This window comes from Bubalus kerabau, chromosome 3 (genome assembly GCF_029407905.1).
Source record: "Bubalus kerabau isolate K-KA32 ecotype Philippines breed swamp buffalo chromosome 3, PCC_UOA_SB_1v2, whole genome shotgun sequence".
Taxonomy (NCBI): Eukaryota; Metazoa; Chordata; class Mammalia; order Artiodactyla; family Bovidae; genus Bubalus; species Bubalus kerabau.
Window position 1 is genome coordinate 80,977,077 of NC_073626.1, and position 12,452 is coordinate 80,989,528.

A 12,452-nucleotide genomic window follows, 5' to 3' on the forward strand; every position below is an offset into this window, starting at 1 on the left:
AAGGACATAATTCAACAAAACCACAGTACAACCATCAAAAGCAGGAAATTAACACTGATTTATTACTACCATCTACCTCTCAGTTCCACCAATTGTCCTCATTATGGTCTCCATAGCCGCAGAATCCAGTCCAGGCTCATGCACTGCATCTGGTTGTCAAATCTCTTCTGTTTCCTTCACTCTGCAGCAGTTCTTCAGTCTTTGCTTGACTTTCACGCCGAGACACTTGAGGATTACCAGTTAATTATTTTGTAGATTTGTATTTGCCCCTACGTTTGTACTTATTTGATATTTGCTCACGGTTAGATTCAAGTTAGGCACCTTTGGCAGAAATATCACAGAAACAATGCTGCTTTCTTATTACATCCAATCAAGTGACTAAGATTCCATTTCTATCATTATTGATGGTGTTTACTTAATGGAGATGGCATCTGCCAGGCTTCTTTGCTGTAAAATTACAACTTCCACTTTTGAGGTTAATAAATATGTAGAAGAGATGTACCTTGAGATTCCTCATCAAACTTCCAGTTTATTTATTTACTGATTTATATGAACTCAGTTTCTCAGGCTCAGTGTCTCATGCTGGACCCCACCTTGTATGAACACCCTCTTCACCCCACCCTGGTTCTCCATGCAGTGCCCTCCTCTCTCTGCAGCCATCTCCTTGAGCCCATTTGGCCTCCAGCACCCGACTGTGGGCCAGCATGACCTGCCCCCCCAGCCCGCCCCCACCTGGCACGGACATCGTCCTGTTCTGTCCCATCCTAGGAATGAACAGGTCAGAAAGAAAAGAGAAGGGGAGGAAGGGAGAGAGAGGCAGAAGGGGGAGGTCATCTTTATCATTGCTGTGCTTAGTCGCTCAGTCTTGTCCAATTCTTTGTGACTCTTTGTGACATCATGGACTGTAGCCTGCCAGGCTCCTCTGTCCATGGGATTTTTTTCAGGCAAAAATACTGGAATGGGCTGCCATTTTCTCTTTCAGGGGATTTTCCTGACCCAGGGATCAAACCTGCAGTTGATTTGTTACCTTCTAAAGCTTCCAAGAAACCCATCATTATCATTAACATCATTGTACTTCTTTCTATCTTTGTTATCAGTGAATTGTTTGCTGGCTTATCTTCTTCCTTGTATTCTTCTGCTCTGGACATTTCCCAAGGCTCCAGTTTAGAAGACAACAGAGGAATGACTCAGAGCTCCAACTACGTTATCTGCATCACTGCTTTCTGATTCTGAGACCCAGGCAGGGTTCTTATTCTCTTTATACATCTGTCTCTGTCTCTGAAAAAAATGAAAATAATAATGGTACCTGGTTGTGGTCCCATCTTTCCAATTTTGGGCAGACATTTCCAAATGAATGGACTCATATCAGCTCAAATTCAAAATGTAAAAATCAGCTCACTTTCCCCTTACAAAACATATTCGTCTTCCTGAAGCCCCTATTTCTGTAAATACACACGTTCATGCTACAGGCATTTATTGAGCGCTTACTGTTAGCAAGCATGGTGGCTAAGAATCCAGATATAAAAAAGCAAGGTCTTTGCCCCCAGGATGCTTAGAGTGGTTGTGTGGTAGTGGTAGTGTGGTGGAGTGGATGCTTAGTGAGGAAGATAGTGTGATGAGCACTTTGATGGAGTTAAATGGTGGCATCTTTTCTTCTCTAGGAAGAGTACCACATTCCAAGAGACTAAGGCTTTCTAGCGGGTGGACCACACAGAGGTAGCTGGATGGAGACGAGGGCCAAGGTCTTCTAGGCAGAGTGAACTGCATGGCCAAAGAGCTGGAGATACAATGTAGCACAGCATGTTCAGAGACCACAGCCTTGAGAAACAGAGCCAGAGAGGTCGTGGGGAGGGATGAGGATGGAATGAAGGTGACAGGGTTCAGGGGCCACTGCTGAGGGCTTACTCATCAGATCTCCTAAACCCTTTGTCTCAGATGACCTTCTTCGCATGTGACTCACCCAAATCCTACCATTCTTTTAAAAAACTTTTATTTTATTTATTATTTATGTATTTGGATGCACTGATCTTAGTTACATGTGATCTACAAAGGGGCATGCAGGATCTTCCAGGCGTGGCACGTGGGATCTAGTTCCCTGACGAGGGATCAAACCCAGTCCCCTTGCATTGGAAGCAAGGAGTCTTAGCCACCGGACCACCTGGGGAGTCCTGTGAACCCTGTCCATTATTGTTGGCTTTCTCCTTGAAACCTTTTCTTATCTGACCTTGAAGCAACTTCCCTCTTCTCCCAACTTTTCTGGCAATAACTATCCTGTAGTGTATTTCATATGATGATGATAATAATGTCTTATACATGTAGAGTAGTCGCAGTCTTCAAAAACATTTTATCCTTATCATAAAGTTTGATCTGCATAATAGAACAAGTACCATTTGTTTTACAGCTTTGTTGACCCATTAAAGTGACTACTGCTTGTGCCTTGCTCCTCTAAGTGGGTTGAGAACTTCTCCAATTCAGCAGCATTGCCTTTGTCTTATTTATATCTCTTACAATGCCTACCAGAAAGTCTCACAGAGAATTGGTGCTCAAGGCATGTATTGACTTAAGATTGATGTGAATTTCACTGAAGTCATTAATACTGCAGTTCTGTGTGTTTTTAGCTAGCATGGCATATATTACCTTATATATCCTAGGGAATGACTTGTAAGTGATACCAACTAAGAAACGGCAGCACTCAAGTATAGTATGTCAAGGCTCTGTTCTAGGAACCATCTAGTGCCCTCAACTGAGAGGAAAAAACACTCATTACCTTAAAAATCTTTGAGGACCCTTTGAAATAATCTTTGGTGATGTGGCTCCATATGGCCTCGCATCCTACACATTGCTTGCTGGCTGGCTTACTGGGTAGTTACTAGTAGCATGGGTCAATAAAAGAATCAGGGGTTTAATTTCAAGTAATCTAATTAACAGATCTAAGATCTGAGATCTAAGTAATCTCAGTTATGACTCAAAAAAGAAGAGATGATAATTGCCCTTATTTTTTCCTATAACTTCCTACCTCTATAGCACTTCATCCCTACTCACCCTTAGGAGTACTTCCCTAGAGATTTTCAGCTGAGTCTTAAAACCCAGACTCTGAATAACTATTTTCACTACCTAGATACCTTCTATACTTCTAATCTGCAATGTGTTGAATTACTTAACTGCTTGAATTGGCTCCTTTTAAACCTGTGCTTTGGGTTATATGTGTGCCCTATGAGCTCCCAGGGTGAGGCTGAGGAAAAGATGTGTGTGCTTTGTGAAGTGGAACACCGCAGTGAACTTGGAAAATTGAGTTCAGTCATTGATGTATTAGGCTTATTGAGAATTTTCCCTAAGAAAGGCCTCTGATGTAGTTGAGAGCACTAAACAATATAATGTTGAAAACAGGGAAAAAACGCATGAAAACATTTGAAATCTGTAAGAAAAATTAAAGGTGGTAATTAAAAAAAGCCCGTGGACAATTCAAATGCAGTAGAAATCTGGGCATCTGAGGTCTGCAGAAACAAAGGCAAACTTTGGAAGAAGTGCAATGCACTAGGAATATATATATTTTGAAATCACTCAGATATAGGGTCAAGTCTCAGTTCTACTGCCTGACAGCTGGGTGACAGAGATACTTAACTTCTTTGAGTCATAGTTTCTGCCTTTGTAAGTCGTGGGTGATAGTGGTGTGCTGGTAAATATTTAACAACTGGATCATACAAACAGACAAAATCTCAGTTTGCAGGTTTTGCCCATTTTCATAGAGTAAATTCTCCCACCACAACCAATTTCGAGCTGCCCATTTAATATCACTGGACATATTCTTGGGAGAAGTGCATGGTAGCACACCATTATACTTCAAGAGCATAGGTGATAGTAAAATGTACTAAAATCATTAGAAAGGGATTTTTTTTTTAGTATTATCTATATTTTAAAATATAATTTTAAATTGTAAGTTTATATAATTTTAATAATGGCTATTTAATAACCAGTTTGCAAAATTCCAGGATATTTAACAATCAGCTCAAACAAGCTTTGTTCAGGCAAATGGTATGGTGCTTTCGGCTGTGAGTTCAGCGTCAATGAATTAGAAATATATTTTACGTACCAGTGTCTTTAAACAAAATCATGTGTAAAACAAAGTTATGTATTGATCAGTTGATGCAAACACTGTGGCCAGAGGCTCTCAGGAAACCAGCCCCGTATTTTTCTCACGGGAGCGGTAATTAACACTGAGTTTATAGAACATCACTACCGAGAGTACCAAGAATCAAGTGGATCTGCCTTTTTGGGGATGGTTTGATTAAGACAGTTCTGCACTTAGCACAATCCCTGCACACAGTAGGAAAGCCCTAGAAGGCCCCCTTTCTTCTGCATCTCGCCTCCCCTGCCTGGGTAGTGTGTGCTAAACCTTTCAGGCTAGCTCAGTCACACCCATCAGTTATGAAATCTACAAATAGCAAGTGTTGTTACTGTTGGATGCTCGCTTCCTTCAGGGAGGTATTATGGAATTTGTGACCATCCATCAATTCACAGCCCATTAGATGCCTTTGAACAACACAAAGAAAGGTGTTAACAGTAACAACACAAAAGAACTACACTCAGTCAGGAAGTTTGCCCTCCTCCCCAAGTTTCTCCCCTGGCTGATGAGTGCCAATCCCTCATCCTTTTTCAAACTGCTTTCCTTAAAGGAAAGTGGAGGCTTTTCCTGTACCAGAGCTCAGTAAAATCTTCTACCTTTCATTCTCTGTCCAAACTCAGTTTGTTGCCTGAGGGTTGAATCCTCAGTGATGCTCAGTCCTTTATTTCTTCCAATAGCCATGCGTCCATCACCCTGCCTTACCATGTGATGCCCACCACTGACCTGCTCCAAGTTGGAGCAGTTTTTCCAGTCATGGTTAGGATCAGCATTATTTAAAATAATGTTCCAGTCGTGGTTAGTATGGGCATCATTTAAAAAGCCATGTTCTTTTTTTCATGAGAAATGACAGCATATCAGATTATGCTACTTCTTGCTTAAGTCCTTGAAAGATTTCCTATTACTCTTACCTAAAACTTGCCCTCCTTACCCTGGCACACAGGGTAAGCATGATGCATTGCTCCCTAACTTTTAAATGTCAACACTTGCACTCTCCTCCTTGTTTATCTTGCTTCATCACATTGGCCTTCTCACTGCTCCTTGAACTTACAAGTCTGTTCCCACATCAGAACCTTTGTGTTTCAGGCTCCTGCTGCCTGGTCTATAGCCATCCAAGTTCCTCCTCCAGCCACTCCTGTCAGTTACGTGTGTGTATGTGTGCGTGTTCAGTTGTGCCCGACTCTGCAGCCTCATGGATTGTAGCCCACCAGGCTTCTCTGTCCATGATATTTTTCAGGCAAGGATACTGGAGTGGGTTGCCGTCTTCTTCCATGGAATCTTACCAACCCAGGGATCAAACCCACATCTCCTGCATCTCTTGCATTGCAGGCAAATTCTTCCCCACACTGAGCCACTGGGGAAGCCCCCCTGACAGTCACATCTCAGCCTAAATCACCTGTCTGTAAGACATCTGTGACTGTGTAGTCTGCAGAGCCCTGGCAGAACCATGCGATCACTTCGTTCCTTCATGACTTTTATCCTTTGTCATTATGTGACATCAATGTGTTTTATGGGCTAAATTGTGTCCCCCCAAATTCATATTAAGTCCTAACCCCTAGCACCTCAGGAGGTGACTGTTTTTGGAGATAAGGCCTTGAAAGAGGTGCTTAAGATACTTTTCACATTTATGCATTCTACGTACATTTCCCTAAAAGTCCCTAAAATAGGTTATGTGTATGAATCAGTGTTTTTTTTTTTTTTGAATCAGTGTTTATTGCAGAAGACAGAGGATGTTCACTTTTTGCCAAATTACGATACCCTTGAAACTTTTTTTTCCCCTTTTGTTGGAAAAAAGAGACTAATATAACAAAAATTTCATCGATGGTTAAAAAAAGAGGTGATTAAGGTAAAATAAGGCTCTTAGGGTAGGCCGTAATTCAGAATGACTGCTGTCCTAAAAAGAAGACGTTAGGACACAGACAGATACACAGAGAAAAGACGGTGTGAAGACACTGTAAGAAGGCAAGCCAAGGAGAGGGAACTCTGAGAACAATCAACCCTGCTGACACTTTGATTTCAGACTTCTGTCTCCAGAGCCAGGGGAAGTGGGGGAAGTGATAAATTTCTGTTAAGTCACCCTGTCTGTGATATTTTGTTATGGCAGCCCTGACAAACTAATATTCATCATTTTTTGTTGTTGTTGTTTTTGTTTTTCCCTTTCCTCACTAAATTATAAATTTCATGAAAGCAGGAATTATATGTGTCTTATTCACCCTTCTAGTCTTAATGTCTACAACAATTCCTAGCACCAAATGGGCTTCCTATAAATATTTCTAAATGATTGATGATTGAATGATGCATCCAGGAACGTGAGTCTTTGCTGTTCAAGTTATCTCTAGCTATGCCAACCATTGTTGTTGTTCAGTTGCTAAGTCACGTCTAACTCTTTGCGACCCCATGGATTGTAGCATGCCAGGCATCCCTGTCCTTCGCTATCTCCTGAAGTTTGCTCAAACTCGTGTCCATTGAATCAATGGTGCCACTCAATCATCTCATCCTCTGTCACCCCCTTCTCCTCCTACCTGCAATCTTTCCCAGCATCAGGGTCTTTTCTAATGAGTCAGCTCTTTGCATCAGGTGGCCAAAGTAGTGAAGCTTCAGCTTCAGCATCAGTCCTTCCAATGAGTATTCAGGGTTGATTTCCTTGACAATTGACTGGCTTGATCTCCTTGCTGTCCAGGGACTGTCAAGCGTCTTCTCCAGCACCACAGTTCTAAAGCATCAGTTCTTCGGTCTCTACCTTCTTTATGGTCTAACTCTCACAGCCATACATGACTACTGGAAAAACCATAGCTTTGACTAGTTTTATTATTCATTACTTTAAAAACAAGCAAAACTCTTGCCTAAAGAATTGCTTCAATACTTGTTATGAGTCCCAGAGCTTAGACCTTCTTAACCCATTTTTTCCCCACAAATCTAGTTGATTAATTCTCCCAGCTCTTCAACACCCTCTCTGCTGAGTTCTGTTTGTTTCTAGATATTTCTTTAACCTGCATCTTTCTCCACTTATGTCCTGGGTGCCTGGATCTGTGAAGCTAGTAATGCAGGTAGCTTCCCTTATCTGAGTCTTGCCACAAACCCTTCAACATTTCTGTCCCTGGCACCAGTGAGAGGATGTAGCACCCCCACCCCATGCCCCTGCTACAGGGAAAGACTTGGAGACAAATTGAGAAAATGCTCATCTTGCTTACTAAGTAATGCAATGTTTATTGCTGACAGCTCCCATCTCACCAGTGGGTTCTTGTTTCTCCAACATCTTTTGTGCCCTGTTAATTGCCAGGCCCTAGACAAGTCTCCAGAAACACCACCAGAACCCAGCTTTATGCTGGTTATTCTGTTTGCTCTTCATTTCCAGCCCCTACCAGATCTCTGCTCCACATGTGGGAGACTGACCCCTCCTGTTCACATCTCCCTGGGCCCCCATTGGGAGCTTTCCAGCTGAGTTCAGCCAATGGCGGTGTGATGGTGGGCATAGAGAAATCAGAGGATGTTGGCTCCCCATTCAAGTTTCCAGTCCCCACAGGGCAGCTTCTCCACGCCACCTCCTTTTTAATGGCCTCTGGTTACAGCCGAGGGTGGGAACTGCTTCCCATGCTTGCTGGACTCTGGGTGCTTTACCATCCCATGTTTGATCTTATAGTCCTACCCAGGCCTCTGAAAATAGTCCTTTCATTGAAGTTTCTTCCACTCAACCATCTAACAGTGACTTCTGTTCCCTGCCTGGACTCTGAAAGACACTTTACGTAATTTTCAAACTGCAGTGTTTAGGAATGATAGAACTTTTCTTTCCTCAGGTTACAGCGGCTTTGGGGATGTGGTCTCCAGGCCCCATTCACTGAGGTGACTGGTTCTGAGGGACCGCCCTGCATGCTGGTGCATGACCCAGCTGTTGGGCTGTCCTGCCATCTTTCACCATTGGTGGCACCGCTGCCACTGCTCCAGGTGAAGCAAGCCCGGGTCTGATGGAAACAGAAAGCGCATGTACCTGGATGGATGTTTCCCAGCAGTAAGGAAGGGGGCCCAGAGAAGCCGAGTTGCACCATGACTATTTGGGAGAGATGTTTGTAGAGTTATAGCATAGATGCTACGCTATGTTAACAGACCTGGAAGAGTTCCTGGCTTCCCCAAATGGTGCATCGCTAATAGTCTTTTTGTGCCTCAGAAAAATTTTGGTGGTTTAATTTATTACAGTAACTCATACTTGGAGTCAGAATGTTGTTGGGGGTGGTTATGATATGTGTAAGATTTTTAATAGAGTGTTTGCTTAATTTTTTATAATCCTGGTGGTGGTGAGGGTGTCTGGTTGAATGTCAGTGTTATTTTTATAGCTCTTGAGATATGAGATGACATAAGCTTAGAGCAGAAAAGCCGCTGGGGGAGACAGAGTTACACAGGAAAGACAAAGAGTGAGAGAAGATCTAACAAAGTGGGGCACAGACCCCGAGAAGATGTTGTCAGTCAAGCTCCTATGAGCGCACATTCTCTGAGGGGCAATTTTGTGTGTGTTGGGCTTTGTGTTGTTTATCCTAAGTGCCTTTTTTATAGCTTGGAAAAAGTCAGTACAGTTTGATAGATTTGAACTGATAACTTTGTAAATTCTGAAAAATCAGAATGAAGTACTACATAAAATTTAACTTGAAGCTTTTATATCTTAATTGTCAAAATGATATTATAACATAGATATGTTATTTGTGTATATATATAATATATAAATGTTAGTCTGCTAAATTGACCTTTGTTAAGTGGAGCACAGGGTGTTGGATGGTGAACCAACAACAGAGTCCAACAGACCACAAGAGAACTTGAAGTAGAGAGGTTTATTATTCACAGGTCCTGGGGGGAGTACATGGCACACCAGGAGGGGCCACACAGGAAGGTCAGGCAGAGTACAGACAGAGAGAAAGAGACAGGATCTGGGGCACATGCCTTTATTAGGGTCCATGGGTGCAGAGCCTTGGAGTCCCTGGGCTATGGCCAGATCGGTCAATTCAAGCCAAAAGAAAGAGGTTTTGGTAAGCCCCCTGCCCTGGGGAGGGTGGGTCTTATCTAAGGGATGCAGAAGGCATACAAAAGCACTGGGAGGCAGGAGACTGTTGATCACAAGGGCTGTTGGGGACATCATATCAGGGAGTTACATTTGCTTGTGACTCTGGGCTGCTATTCAGGACATGCACCTGTATGAGGGGCTAGTGTCAAGCTATGGTCCCTGCAGGCTGTTTGCCAAACAAAATGGATGCTGAGATAACAACACCATCAAGTAGCTTAGCTAAATTCTTGACAAAATAACCTATAACAATATATATGTATATATATAACGTATAAATACTACATTCCTTTTTCGTAATCATAGCGACTCTGGGATTTGAGGAGGCTTACAAGAAAACTGTAGGATGATGTGAACACTGAAATGAATCTTGTCCAGGAAGATGTGGCACGTTACCAATACAAGTTCAGTAGTGCTTACAGAAAAGGGCATTTACACTGTACTCTTAAGACTTATCTTTATTATGAAAGTGTTTTCAAAGTAAAATGATCCTCATAATAATGACTGCTTCCAGAGATCAAGAATGAATAATTATATTTTCATATAAAAATCAGCAAAATACAGTAACAATACATAAAATAATTGTAATGGGCTAACAGTACATCATTCCATTTCTGACAGAGATGCTCAAGCACTGAACTGTCTTAACAAGTAAGGTTTTGTCACCTATCCTATTTCTCACTGCAAGTTGAAAAAAATCAAATCCCCAAACTAACCACCTCCCTTTTGCATGATACCAAATGGCTATGGAGGTAACTGATCATGTGGGCAAAAAGGAGATGAAAATCATGAGCTTAGAAGCTTTGGGAAATCAAACTTGGAGGCTATTTTCCATATTTAAATTAATGAAGCTCTAAGTTAAAAGTTTCAGAATCACCATATAACTGTTCCTATCACAGACTGAATTTCTATTTGGCAACTAATCTTTAAAAACCTCTATTTTTTTAAGGGCAGATTTACAATCACAGTTTAAAAAAACTGTTGTAGATCCAAAAGAAAAAAAAAATTGTCTCTATAAAACCTAATTTTCACTTAAAATAGAAATCACACCAACAGCTGTTGTTCCCTGGTTTCCAGGCCATGCAACACATACCAAAATAAGAAGCCAAGCTCTCATTGACTTGTGTTGAGGAAAACAGGCTCATATGGGCACAATATGTTTTTTTTTTAAATGGAATCAGAGAAGGAAGTGTGATACACAACTGATCCAATGGTTATTGGGAAATTGATAGCAGATAAGTGACAATATTTTAGATTCATTTTATTACAAGTTCCAGATTTAAAAGAAAGTGAGTAGAAGATAAACAAGCTAGATCTTAGGCTAACAGTGCCTTCCCATTCCTTCCTGGGCACTCCTGAGAATGTCTAGTCTTGTGGAGACATTATATCATGTGTCATCTACTTGCAGAGAATTGTATGTCTTTGATTGGATGGGGATCTTAGCTTATGGACACTTGGTAATGTGTTCCATTCAAAGGCTTCAGGTTGAACTCACATTGGAAAGACTAAGGTACTCTTTTAGGTGATTACAGATCTTATTAATAGCTACTTTTAATGTTTTATGTTCTTTAATACAATTTTCTCCATAAAAAACAGCATCAGGTATGCTTCCAGTGAGCATATGTTAGGCATTTCGACAGCACAGAGTGGACAAGTGGACATCGACTTGTCCACTACCTCCTTAGCATCTACTGAACGCCCCCTAGGGGACGGGAGGGGACCATGTATGCAAATACAAACCACAGGGCCTGTTTCCAGCCTATTAAAAATGAAGAATTAAACTGTGGCCACAGTGAACAGTGTTAATTACTATCTGGTAATTTGAAAATGGTACAATTTCATTTTACCGAGAGAAATTTAAACCTACTATGGGGACAACAATAATGTCACTTAAAAAAATATCTTGCATTTTGCATGAACTGTTTGTGATTGACAGTACTCCTTTCATGGACAGGACACTGGCGCAGACTTTGATCTGATTTGATTTTTTCTTATTTGAACACTAGAAACATTTCAGGGCTACTAATATTTATCTACAAAGCAGGAATCAGCCAAAGACAAAGAGGGGGAAAAAGTAAGCTAATTATAATCTTAAGACCTCAAATAGCATGTGAAATGTAAACATTTAATCTCTTACTTCTAAAGAATTTCTTGAAACCTCTTTGGACAAAATGACATCATAGGACATACTAATAAAGAGAATTATTTAAAACCTTTGTAACTATTCTGTATAATTTTCATATTTCAAATTAAGAAAAAATACTCAAATATTCAGGCAACTTTGGCATTAACATCTCCACATAGGGGACAAAAATAACTACCAATGCAAAAATCATGAACACCTTGGGAACAATCATGGGTGTCCCTAAAGTTCTCTTGGAAGAGCTCTTTTTTAAAGACTCAGGTGTGCTGAAATGAAACATGATGTCTTACTTCAGCCCAAATAACAATGAGGTTGAAATATACAGAGTGGAAAATTCAGACCCTTTCTACCCAAGTTGCAAGTGTGCAGTTTGCTCAAATTCAAACTCTCAAATACTCAGAATGAAAAGTTTGGCAACAGAACAGGACATTTTCAGGTTTACCTGTCATTTTGGCTGCAGGTGACCAAATTTTATCCCACTAAAGAGTTATTTCTCTCACCCAGTTGCTTGTTTACTTTGGAGAGCCTCTACTCTGGAGAGCCTCTGTCCAGCAGCTGAGCAGGATCTGAATGTTAATAAAATCCTGGGGTGAAGCAGAAATCTTGTGCATTTTCCTCAACACTTAGTTTAATAATCCAAAATACGGATAGCTGCTCCCCTACTCTCAACATTTGTAACACTTAAGTTGGAAATGGGGACTACTTAGATGCTGACCTTAGGGCCTTCATGATCTGAACTCTGAGGCAAAGAGGCTGAAAGGAGTCTTCCCCTCTCAGCTGTGGAGGTGGCGTGAACAGGCAGTAAAAAGGGAGGTGGAAAGCTTCTATTGCACATGGCGGATGGTTTTCATGAAAAGAATATGGATAAGGATAAGTCAGTGATATTTTGGTTTTATCACATTTTTCTGAGAAACCTACATGTACATACACAGATCACACATTTTTATATCATTTATTGACCCAAGGCCAAATTCTACTCGAATTTCTACATTTCTCTCCCTCTAATTGGTCTAGAAAAGCTATAGAATTGGAGAAAATATTACTTTTTCTAGATTCCTTCCTATTTACCCCTTTGTACCTTGGGAAGATTTGAATATGACCAGGACAGGCTAAGTCAATTAATGGGAAACAACATTCCTACTAAC